At 35.6% G+C, this 12270-nt stretch overlaps 1 protein-coding gene and 1 pseudogene across 1 annotated transcript in view; one reads left to right on the forward strand and one right to left on the reverse strand.

Annotated features, from left to right (window-relative positions):
• The window catches only part of LOC116296053 (cell adhesion molecule DSCAML1-like), a 48895-nt gene extending 41489 nt beyond the window's left edge, over window positions 1–7406 (reverse strand). The window contains exon 1 of the mRNA XM_089039619.1: window positions 7200–7406. The gene's annotated coding sequence lies outside the window, so the exon portion shown is untranslated. The remainder of the gene's footprint in view (window positions 1–7199) is intronic.
• LOC116287871 (uncharacterized) lies at window positions 3698–5456 on the forward strand (annotated as a pseudogene).
• Window positions 7407–12270: the final 4864 nt, after the last annotated feature.

Raw genomic sequence — 12270 nt, forward strand, 5'->3', positions numbered from 1 at the left:
AGCTTAAATGTGTAATAAATACGTTTATTACCGCTTTGATGTTATTACCACGACCTATGGTCTTTGTAGAGCATAAAAAAGAACACATTTCCGGGTGATTTCATGAACATATAACTCAGGTATGAGAATCAGTTGATGGAGGGATAGTCTGAATAGCACTGACACTAATATTTCGATTCTTACCATAACAAGCTTCCAGATTAACTTTGATAGGTCCACATGGAGTTTTCAGTAACGTAATATGTCTATTTGTTTTCTGCTTTCAGTCGACTTTCGATTTAGTTTCTAAAAATATAGACACAAACTGCAAGTCTGGTCTCAGATGTTAACGCGTCTTACTCACGCGTCAGCCATGTTTATTTCCATGAGAATATTAATCCTCGAAATGCAATATTACCGCGGGTTTTTGAGGTCATAACGTAACCCAGTAACGAACTTGAATGTTGTTGAATGTTATTGTATTATTTTATCTTTCTTTCCAATTAAAACACCAAAGTAAACAAGAAAACTACTCACAGAAATATAACAAAATAAATAAATTGATAAATTGTGAATGATGAAGAAAAGAAACCTGATTTATCGTTTGATTAAATTACACAAATTTCGCGCGGGAAATGTACATAAGTATTTGAGATTTAAATAGCGTTTGTTTTCGAAGTGAAAATGATTTATTGATTGAAATAATAGCGAATTGAAAATATTGCGGGAGGGATTAAATAGTAAAATATTAACAATCAAAGAGACGTAATAAAATATATTATTTTCGAAATCGTACTATACTGCTGTGTTCCTTACACTTCGGTTTTGCCTCTTTGTTTTTAGCGTCAGATTATTCACAAATATCAATGTTAAAGTAAAGAATGCACAACTTCTCAACGATACAAGCAATATTAAATGTCAAGGATGTTCCCTTCAATACATGAATATCCTACAACAAAATCGTGGTTGTCCCTGAGCAACCGAGAGCTCAAAAAAGGAGTATTATATTACGACTAATTATGTATTCATATGTTTGACAGATATCTGAGGTATGAAAGTGAATCGTATTGGCCATGATCGGCCGTATCGTATCAGGCTTGAGAAAGCTGAGTTGTTCTACTGTAAACAGTACTGTATTCCTTCGTGTTTTACTCCATGGAGCTGAAGAAAATAATAATGAAATATATTAAAAAATGAAAGATAAAAAATTGAACATGCGCGATAAAATGCCCAGGTACTGTGCATGAAAGTGTTTGTTATATACCACGTGTCGAAATCACGTTTTTCTTTCTTCTCCTTGCCAAACTTGATGGTGCCACGTGGTGGATATAAAATTTCACTGTTTTGTGGCAACCGTTTTGAACGGCGGTGACTCCACATTATATTCTGTGGTGAATAGCAAAACTGGAAGTGATTTCCAAAAATTGTTTATGAGCTACTCTGGTTAAGATATTTTGCTTTATTCGTAGTCTACTGTGTTATTTTCAATATAAACCGCTGTTTATTAACGCAATTTTGATTAATACAAAGGCTTACTGGCAATGATGATTAATATTCTGACTTTCACTCTCGTGAGTGAACTTGTTTTGCATAAGATGCAAAGCTTTTTAAAATAACTTGAGCCAAGAGAGAGAGAGAAATAAAAGACAATGTAACAACGCAGAATCACTAAGTTATAAGGGGAGAAGTGGAAGAATATGCCTATCTTAAGTAAGAATAACTCCGTTTATCTAGAAATTATATTCAGCCTGTTCATCAACTGAGATTTGAAACATTTGACGCTCAATAATAATAACACCAACTCTCGAGTCCTAGGGGACCGGTCATTATTTATCGCCTTGGGGGGGGGATTTTGGGGTCGATCAGTTGATTTTCGAGAGAAAAAAAGGGGGATCTATTAAAATTAAATTTGGAGGAAATTATAATATTCTTTACATTCAAGTATTTAGCTTTTGCTATATTAAAAATTTGGTCTGTCGTCACATCTATGCTATTATCAAAACGTATCGCAATTTATAAAGCTCCACAGAATATATTAATTATCAAGTAATTAATTGATTGGTTGGTGGGTTGGTGGGTTGGTGGGTTGGTGGGTTGGTGGGTTGGTGGGTTGGTGGGTTGGTGGGTTGGTGGGTTGGTGGGTTGGTGGGTTGGTGGGTTGGTGGATTGGTGGGTTGGTGGATTGGGTCCTCGTGCAGCACCCTTTGAGGACCACTTGCCATTAAAATACACAATGCGTGTTTTTTTTTTTTAAATGTTTAATGTGGTTTGACACTTCAATCAAGCCAAAGTTCTGTAGCTGTTTATTGGCTGAAACACAGTGAGCCTGCCAATTGATACTTGGATTTTACTGCAACAGCGTGTTGGACGTGGCCCGTATAGTAATTTCAGGCAGAGTTTATTAAAATATACTCGAGTATTTCATTGACTTTAGCAGCGTTCTATTATCTACCCTTCTATTATCGTTATTTCTTGAAATAAACTTTGCTCACAAATTGATTGAAAACAGTTAAAACATATGGCAGACCATGACCTCACATATGTAGCCGAGAAAAAGGGAGTAATCTCTGTCACTAGTAACTAAGAACCCTAGACGAGGTTACAACGAAAAGCGAAGCGAACGAAGAGTAGAGAATATCGCGTCTCTTACTTCAGCTATTGACAATAAGGTAACGTAACCTTCTCATAAAACTTATTACCTAAACTCATTTCGTATAATTTGGGTCGAGTTAATTGAAAATATATCACATGAGTTACAATGTCAAAGAATACGTTTCTCATGTTTTTAAAGTTTTATACTTATGTTTACTTCATGATCTGGTTTACGTTTGACTTCTATGAAGGGATTCCTGACATATTTGTATTGTTTACGTAAAAAAGCTGCAAAGTTTTATGAAACGACAAACCGTTCTTTCTTTTCAAGTATCACGTTTCACGTTGAAATATCAGTTGAATGAATATAATTTGTAACGTATTAACCATTTTTTTTGTTGATGTGTTTAATTTGAATTTTTGTTTTACTTTTTTTTACTTTTTTATTCTTTTATTTATTTACATTAAATTACATAACTAATGACAAAAGATATAAGTAATATACCTAGTGCCGTAATAAACTAGTAGTTGATTAATTAGTATAAGAAATACATAAGAAATATACCTAGCAATAAATTAGCAGTTGAATAATTAACTGCTCATATATGCCTCGCTTTAAATAGTTAAATAGCTGTAAAATATAAAATAAAATAAAGTATATGACTTGGTATTCGCGATTCATTTCGATACACATACTTTTGACGGACGAAAATCGTATCGGAAAATTTGAATTTCGGAAGATTTACCGGAATCGTCGCCATTATTACATGGAATGCTCTACATTACAATCCGACAAATTAAATGTATAACAAAACATTTTTCAGCTTTAATATATTTTTTATATTAAGGCTTTCTTTTTCAAAAGTCAATAAAAGTTAGAACGCCTCTACAACTCTGTCGATTGGAACAGAATAGAAGTCATACCGAAAGTCAGTTAGGTCTATATTGTATTTATTAGATCAACTTTTACTCCCAGTGCAAGATGCCGGCGGTGCGATAGAAATAACATCTTCAATGCCATTCAGGGAAGCTCTTGAGTATTTCCTTGCATTTCAACCTGAACACTCAGGGGAACAAACAGAATGCCAAAAAATGTCTTTCGTATAGGCCGTCCTTCGTGAAAGGCATGGCCTTAGAGTAAATCTGATCAGTGTAAAAGAAAAATCAGAATACGTCCCCTCCGCCCTGACAATGTAGACCTAGAGGCATTGTTTCTTAATATTTATAATGACATATTAACGACAATAGCAAATGCAGTGATGGTGCCCTTATTCTCCAAATGGAGAATTTACAGGGAATTGTTTCCACTATGGATTCAGAATGAAATAAAATTTGCCTGTTGTTTTGAGTTGTTTTAAGATCAATATTCTCTAGAAACGAGATGAAATGCCTTGGTTTTGATCCTGACAACATACCCTCTATGACTTCAAGGGTTAACTTTGTAGTCGAAGAGGCTAAGAATGCTAATGAGGTAGCAGCTGATTTAGTCATTTTGCGCTTAAATTCTAAGAAGGAACTTTATGATAAGAAAACAAATTTGTGGTCTTCCAAGACGCTTGAAGAATTACAAAACGAGATCCAGGAGCTCAAAGAAAACGTCTAAGAAACAGACAAGCTACTTCGATGCGAACCAACAGATATTTGTTATGAAAGGAAGCGTCAAATGCTTAAGCGCCAAGCTTCAAGTCTTATGGAAAGTAATAGACTAAAAAGGCGAAAGTCATCTAACCAAGGTCCCAAGTCTAAGCTGTATGGGGACGATGAGGGCTTTATTGCAAAGGCGGTAGATGACAAAGCATCTTACCATGGGAGACGTCATGATACGATCCTCTACAATGGCCAGAGAGTAAATAAGAAGAACCTGCTTTCACTAGCAAACTACCGGCTATCTCAGCATGGTAAAAAGTTAATTCGATCAGCTACTACAGTGTACAATAGGGCGAGGCTACGAAATAAAAGAAGCCTGCAAGCCAAGCGCCATAAAGGTAAAGGTCTGTTTTGTTGGAAGAAACCTCCTAAGGGCAAAGAAAAAAATAACGAAAATACGCACTACCAGCGTGCTCATGTTAAAAACATAAAAATGCGATTCTGGGGTGCACGAAATGCCAAAGCTAGAGCGTTTTGCTTCATGAGAAGCAAAGATGACAAAGCTCACCTAAGACCTGGTACTTCAGAAGGTTTTGATAAAGCGCGAAATCTTCGAGTCTTGACACTAACGGATGACGACCAGGCGAGAAAGTTGCCGAAATACGATTGGCCAGAGAAAATGGTCTACGTGACTCCCGGTTCTCATCGCATTTTTACTAAGTCAAGCATCATGACTGAAACTGATGAAAAGCTTATCACGGAGGACGACCGACATTATGTGGTTGTCAGGCCCAAGAGAATAGTTGGGTCATCAGGAAGCGTCTGACCAAGTAAAAGGGTTCGCTTGCGTCACGAGGACCCTACATACTTCGAGGTTGATCAGAAAGAAACTGCCAACGCGTATTCTCTGGGCTTTCGCAAATGCTGCTCTAGATTCCAAGATGATATTTTTCTTTATCATGACATGACAGAGCAAGACGACTTAAACAAAATTACAGGAGAACATAACTGTAAGTTTTACAGGTATGAAAAACAAAGAGCGGGGCATCTCAAATTAAGAATAAACAAACTGTTAAATGGAAATTTGATGACAAATGATGACATAATGACATTTCCTTAATGACATAAATGCAAGGAAAGATATGGGAGCGGCCAGAGAAACTAAAGAACGAAGAAGGCAAATGGAGGAAAGGGAGTATAAAGATTTTGAAAGGGAAACACTCATTGAGAGTGGTAAAGTGGAAAAGCTACGGGTACGAGAACTCGACCTGTATCTGAAGAAGCATGCTCTGACCTGAAAACTTGATAAGATTAAAGCCATCCGTTGCTATCATTACCGAAAAAAATGTCCAAGCCCAGCCTTTCAATTGTCTAGTGATAGAGAGGGTGAGTCCAGTGACGATAAGTGTTTGTTCAAGTGACGATTCCGATGTTTATTGGAGTGATGATGAGAGCTGCAGTGACAATGATCTTGTCATCGCTGATTCAAGTAGCACTGTGCCCATAATAACTTTCATTCCAGACGAACAAATAATTGACGTTGTACAAGCTCCGTAATTAGAAAAAAATAATAAACAAAAATTTTAAACAAGTGAACAAATTAAATAACAAAAAAAGGAAAGAGTGATCAGAACAACAATTGTAACAAAAGATTGTAACACCCGTATACCTGATGTATACAAATTACGGATGGACTTAAACTCATTGCACTAATTTAAACGATGTGAAGAAACTGCAGAGAATACTGAGTAAAAGTCTTTTTGACAAGGACATGTCGATCTGAAACTGTAAGTACCTTAGTAAAAAAAGGAACTGATGTGCATTTGTATGGGGGGATCACTGAAGCTATCTCTACCCATGAGGGGGGATTACTACAATGTTATAATAATGCTGAAGCGGGGGGGTCTGTTAAATTTTACTGTGCCTGTAAAAAATCTAAATCGACTGCTTGTAGATTGTAAGTCATGTCGGTTTTCAAAATGGATATAATAAAGTGGTAATTGAACTTCGTGTGGTGCAATTTTGGTCTGAAATGAAACTTGCAATTACAAATCGCACTCCTTCTACGCGGTCGTGCGATTTTGTAATCGCGCGTTTGATTTCAGACCTAATTGCAACCCACTCAGTTCAATTACCATTATAAATAGCACTAAAAACGAACATAAGAAGGTTTATTTCAGGGAAGATTGTTATCGTTTTTGGTATTATTTGAATACCATTTGAAATGAAAATAATCATTCTGCAAAGCAGTGGGTGTGAAAGCAACAGACAAGCTTATGTTTCTTGAAGTGCCCAGACACAAAGATTTCTTCAACAGGATAATCAATAATGGAAAACACTTTATTCTATATATATTACTAAAATTCCATACGATAAATTTGTGTTAAAAAATCTCTATGCTCTATATTTTAAAGGTGAAAAAAGCAATACGACCAATCAGCGTTGAGTACAGCATTTTTCACATGTAAAAAATATAAACAATCAGAATTGAGAATTGACTAAACCAACAAAACAGAAAACGAAAAATTGTGACATTTGGATGGCTTCCCTCCAAAAGCAAATTGGCTTTTTTATGTAGCCGCATGTTGTAGTTAAGAAAATGGCGAGTCGTTTAAGTACCACTTTAATATCCAATGATTGAATTTATATATTCAAAACCAAGCAATTAAAATCAAATTAAGTAAGACTAAAAGAGACCTGGCTTTGTTGATTAAATACCTGAAGACCAAAAAAACAAAAACTTGGCAAGTTCAAGTTGACACTAGTGTGACATGCATAATGCTACATTGTTTAAAGAGCGTCTTGTTTATATTAACGTTATGACATGTTATGAAACGCTGCGAGGGATTTTAATGTTGTTGTACTAGATGTATGCCTAATAAAAGTTTTATTTCATTACCACGATCTGTAGTCTTCGTAGAGGATAAATAAGGAAACATTTCCATTTGAAGTTATCAAGATATAACTCATGTACGAGAAGCAGATCATGATAGAGAGTTAGACTGCGTGGGATTGATAATTGATAATACAATGATTCTTACCACAACGGGTTTCCAGAGGTACCATCATAGTCTTTAGTAACGTAGTTTGTCTGTTTGTTTTCTACTTTCAATTTTAGCATGTAGTAGAACCATACACTCAACTGCAATTCTGGTTTCAGCTTTCAAACTACACAATGGATCTACTCTACCCTGCGAGCAGAGTTTTCTTTTCATCGCACAGAATTGAGTGACACATCCGGGAAATTAGAGAATAAATTACTAGATTCCAGTTTTCGAATTCAATATTCCTCTTACGGCCATTTATATTTATAAGGCAAAGTCATAATGAGACTGGTACCTAATTTGGAGAAAATGCCCGCGAATTTTGCTTTGAAAATATTTTTAATCGTTTTTTCCAACTTTTTTTCAAATCCTTTTAATAGTATGAAAACATTACAGTGTTTCTTTAAAAAATGCTTCCCCATTCTTCACATAATATCCCTCATTTGGAAATGACCAGAGTTGATGGGCAATTCTGTGCGATGTACCTCCTCTACGAACGAGACTTGTGTAAAAAAATCGTGTAGAATGTTATTTGAGCATGTACAGCCGTTGCTAAGAAACTAACTCGTGCCCAAGCTCACTCGTTTTATAAATGGTTTTCGGTTCCGGTCTAAACGCGCTGGGCGCTGCATAACAAAACATGTTTTTAGAGTCATGACCTCAGTGAAAGATGATCTCGTGGTCTTCTTTTACTGCTTTAATGTCATCAAGCTTAGCAGCTTGGAGAACTAGCTTTTCACAAATGGATATTTGGTCACTCATCAGTGCCTGTAGTGGAGCTATATTACCACCAAAAGAGGATTCTTAGGGTATCGACTAGTGTTTGGATCGATTTCTTAAAGATGTTTGATCAACGGAATTCAGGCTGGAAAATAAGTGACTTTCCGTGACCTGTAGGCAGAGAAACAAACGCGTCGTCTTTGCCATCCATAAAACTTTCTAGCGATTTCCTTTCCTGAAGAGTTGGTTGGAATTGATTTTTGCTTGATAAAAAGCGATTTAGATCGCTTTCGAAATCACACTTTGACATGCTTTTCGCTATTTTGCTTCACGACGCGGGCTCAATTTTGGTTATCGACCATATCTTTTAATACAGACTCGCGCATCAAGACCAGTTTACAAAAAATATGAAACCTGAAACCTGATTATCCAAACTTGGCCTCAAATGAATCCTCCTTAAAAGTTTTCAGTTGCCCTCATTCCAATTAGAAGACTTAGTAAAGCCATATCTTGTTATTTCTTGTCATGCTTCCTGTCAATACATTACTATCAACAGTTAAAATCAAACGTAGTCTTTGGCTGTATGAAACCAAAATCCAGACTTGCCCTCCAATGGATCCTCCTTAAAGGTTTTCAGTTGCCCTCAGTCCAATTAGAAGACTTAGTAAAGCAACGTCTTGTTATTTCTTGTCAGGCTCCCTCTCAATACATTACTATAGACAGTTAAGATCATATGCATTCTCATGAGCCTAATTAATAATTAATCTGAATAAATTTATGGCTCAGCCACTAAGAAGGCTACCTTGTTTTTGAAGTCTCAATACGTTATCAGGAAACTATCTTCAATTTTGAATGTAATTGAAGTTTTAGTTCTTTGTTTTGCGTCAATTGCAAAGCACTAACTAATTAAACCAAACCAAAACGAAAAACTACTTAAAAAAGAGAACAACTGGCCACAGAAATATAACAGATATGTCTGAGAATTAGAATTAAAGCAAAGGAAATTTAATAAAAACTAAAAGCAATAAAAGGCAGCCCGCGATGTTCTTTTTGTTTATTTTTCCTCATCCTGTTGCGCATAATCGTTGTTTCATTTGTATATGAGTAATAAATGTACCGTTGCCAGTCAACGACTTTTCATATAAAAGTATGTTTTCTGATCCATCGGATGTGATATATCAAACAAGAATACGTCCGAGTGTATCACTACATCTTTTAAAAACCACGAAAATGATAACGTATAGGGCAAAAAATGCAACTTAAGATACGTAAAAGATACGCATGGAATCTTACCACTGGACTAGACTGTAATTGCCCTATTTCACAATGAAGTCACTTCAAACTGACCAATCTATTGTATAAACGCAAAGGATCATGGTCGTCGGAGGGGGTCAAATCAACGCAAATTCACCGAAAATTGTTCTAAAACCCGCATCAATCCACGAAGAGAAGTAGAATACCCAGCAAACGCTCAGAATATTTTTAGTACATATTTTAAAACACATCATATCTGAAAACCAGGACATTTTAGATTAAACTGTTTCGCTAGGAGCAAATTTTGTTGAATTTGCGATTGGATTTGGCAGTGCCGTCATAGTGAAAATAGGACAATTGGTTATCAAGACTCACCAATCACCTGACTAAATGCGATCTTCTGATTCGTTGTTGAGTAACACATTTGCATATTAAGACCCCTCACAAAAACTTGTTTCTACGCTTCGCGTATCCACGAGTTAAAAACTTCGAGAAACTATTACGGATCTTGGTTTCAAGTCAGGGGTGTATTTTAGACAGAGAAATATTAAATTGTGAAATAAAAAAAAGTGCACTTACACTTACATATTTCGCGCGGGAAAATGTTCGTAAGTACGCACGATTAAGAATTATTTTTAATAAAAACGCTTTATTGATTGATGGCGCATTTACTATAACTATCGCGGCAAAATTTGTATACTAAAATATTAGCAAGCAGAGACGCGGCAAAATATAATCTTTTATAGACTTAATAATGATAAAAATTTATTGACTTGCTGTAGTGCCTTTTAACATTAAAATGATCAAAAGCGCTTGCCCAAATCGACCTCTCTTTCTGGACGAGGAGTATTTCTTTTATTCCAGCGCAGCAGACGGGCAACGAAGTCGAGAGAGGTCAATTTTGTATCGCTTGCAGGAAATTCATTAGCGCTTTCCACAATTTTCGAATAAATACCAAGAATATCGGCTTTCATTCAGTTTTAGAGAAAAAAACATGGTTGACAGCAATTACTGACGATGCTGGAAGCCAACAGACACTAAAGAACGATATTTAGTTCTCCAGTGAGTTCTCCAGTGAAATAATGCCAGACTTCTGAGTACTATATTTCAGAGAAATGCAACGAAACACATTTTGAGACTGGTTTTTCACAGGCAACCCAGTAAAAATTATACGGCGTCTGGTATTTGACACCTCTTTGATTGGATACATAATAATACATTGTCTTTTGTCCAAAATAAATTTGAAAACAAACCCTCAGATTAGAAAAGAACTCGGTTGCTATTGAGACTAAATTACTTTTATCAAAAAATATTAACTATGGTCGCACGGCATACAAGCTTGACACTTCGTTTTGATTGTTTTTTGTGTTTTTTTTTTTTTTTTTTTTTTTGGTAATGCCTTCCTGATCTCATGGTCTCGTCTAGTCTAATGTCTCGTCGCTGAGAACCCCACAGATTTTAGCGTGCAGCACTCTCTTTCAGTTTGTTCATTTCGCTGTTCTGATGCATACTTGGTTTTCAGCAAAATCGAAATAGTCTACGTCCTTTTGATCGACAGTGAATGCGCATGGCGTACACTCGGGGCCAAAAAACGAACTTCCTATTTTAATTACATTGTACTTTCTGGTTTCTTGGTTACGTTGTGTAATTGACCTGCAATTTTAAACATAAGAGGATATTCAATAAAAAGTCGCTTAGAAATGTTATTAATTTTGTTTTCGTTCAAGCCTGTATGATAACACTAACAGATTTTGTTGTTGTTCGCTGATTTTTTTATGTAAATCCGTATAATTATATCCTGACATGCCGTAAAATAATAATTTTTCAGTTGTTCTCGTTAAAGAAAGTTAAACATACCTTTTTATGCTTCTTATGTTCGTTTATAGTATTCTTCTCTAGTTCAGGATTCCATTTTTTATTTTTAAAAAGATATAACTAGCTAAAAACTAGTGTGAGCTGCGTCGGTGTTTCTAATGAAACAGTAATGATGAAAAGGTAAATTATACACCGTGAAAAGATGAAAAAACTTACTGACGTTTCGGACGCTAGTCCTTCGTCGGAGTCAATTTGACTTTGAGTTTGACTCCGACGAAGGACTAGCGTCCGAAACGTCAGTAAGTTTTTTCATCTTTTCACGGTGTATAATTTACCTTTTCATCCATATCAAACAATTGTTGTCATTCGTGGGCTTCCTGTGGTGACAAACCACGCTCCCCTGCCCTAAACAATTTCCAGTCTTTTTTCGGCCAAAACCAAGATGGCTGACTAGTTAGTGATGTTTTCACTCGATTTACTGTAAATTTGAGCAGTTTTGAGCAAGAAATTCGCCTATTTAGTGCAGAAAATTATATTCCAATTTCCTAATATGGTAAGTACATTCCATATATGGTAAAAGAAACAGCTCGAGCGGAACGACAACTTTTCTATGTGGAAAGTTTGATATGATTACTTTTTTATTTTTAGTTATTTTATATCTGTTATGTCTGAAGCAACATGCATCGATATATAATTTCCTTGATTCTTTTGAAATAAATAATCCAAAGTTAAAGCAATGTGCGAGTATGAGCATGCTAAGTGTTAGCCTGCACTGAAGTTTTAAATCATTAAAAAATCTGATTGATTGATTGATGACAGTACACTACGGGGAAATCGTTTTTAAACATTCGCCATTAAAGTCGCAGTTGTGTGTATTTTTGATAAGTTGTTTGTTGTAAACTACTGCTAATAAGTTTTAAAAACTTCCGCTTTTTTTAATATAACTGTATATATAACAAGTGATTTTAACCATAATTGAGAGTAGTCCTACTCCCACACATTAATGGATGCAAATATTTGAGTATTTGTTTTCGAGAACATAGCAAACTACTATAAATAGTAGTATTGCTGTTATAAATAGCATCTGAAAGCGTCGGTGAAAGTGACCTAATTTCAGCTTCTTAATTGTAGTAAATACGGAACACAATGACCTTATAACTACATAAGTAAATCATGCTGCCAATATTTGGAACAATGCTGGCAATGATACCATTGTTTCTTTTGTTCCCTTGCTTTTCCACCTTTACATACAGTAACAGGGCCTCCTCAGAAAATTCAA

Source organism: Actinia tenebrosa, unplaced genomic scaffold (genome assembly GCF_029948245.1).
Source record: "Actinia tenebrosa isolate PJP-AT-01 unplaced genomic scaffold, QUT_ActTen_1.0 PGA_scaffold7__59_contigs__length_16204524, whole genome shotgun sequence".
Taxonomy (NCBI): domain Eukaryota; kingdom Metazoa; phylum Cnidaria; class Anthozoa; order Actiniaria; family Actiniidae; genus Actinia; species Actinia tenebrosa.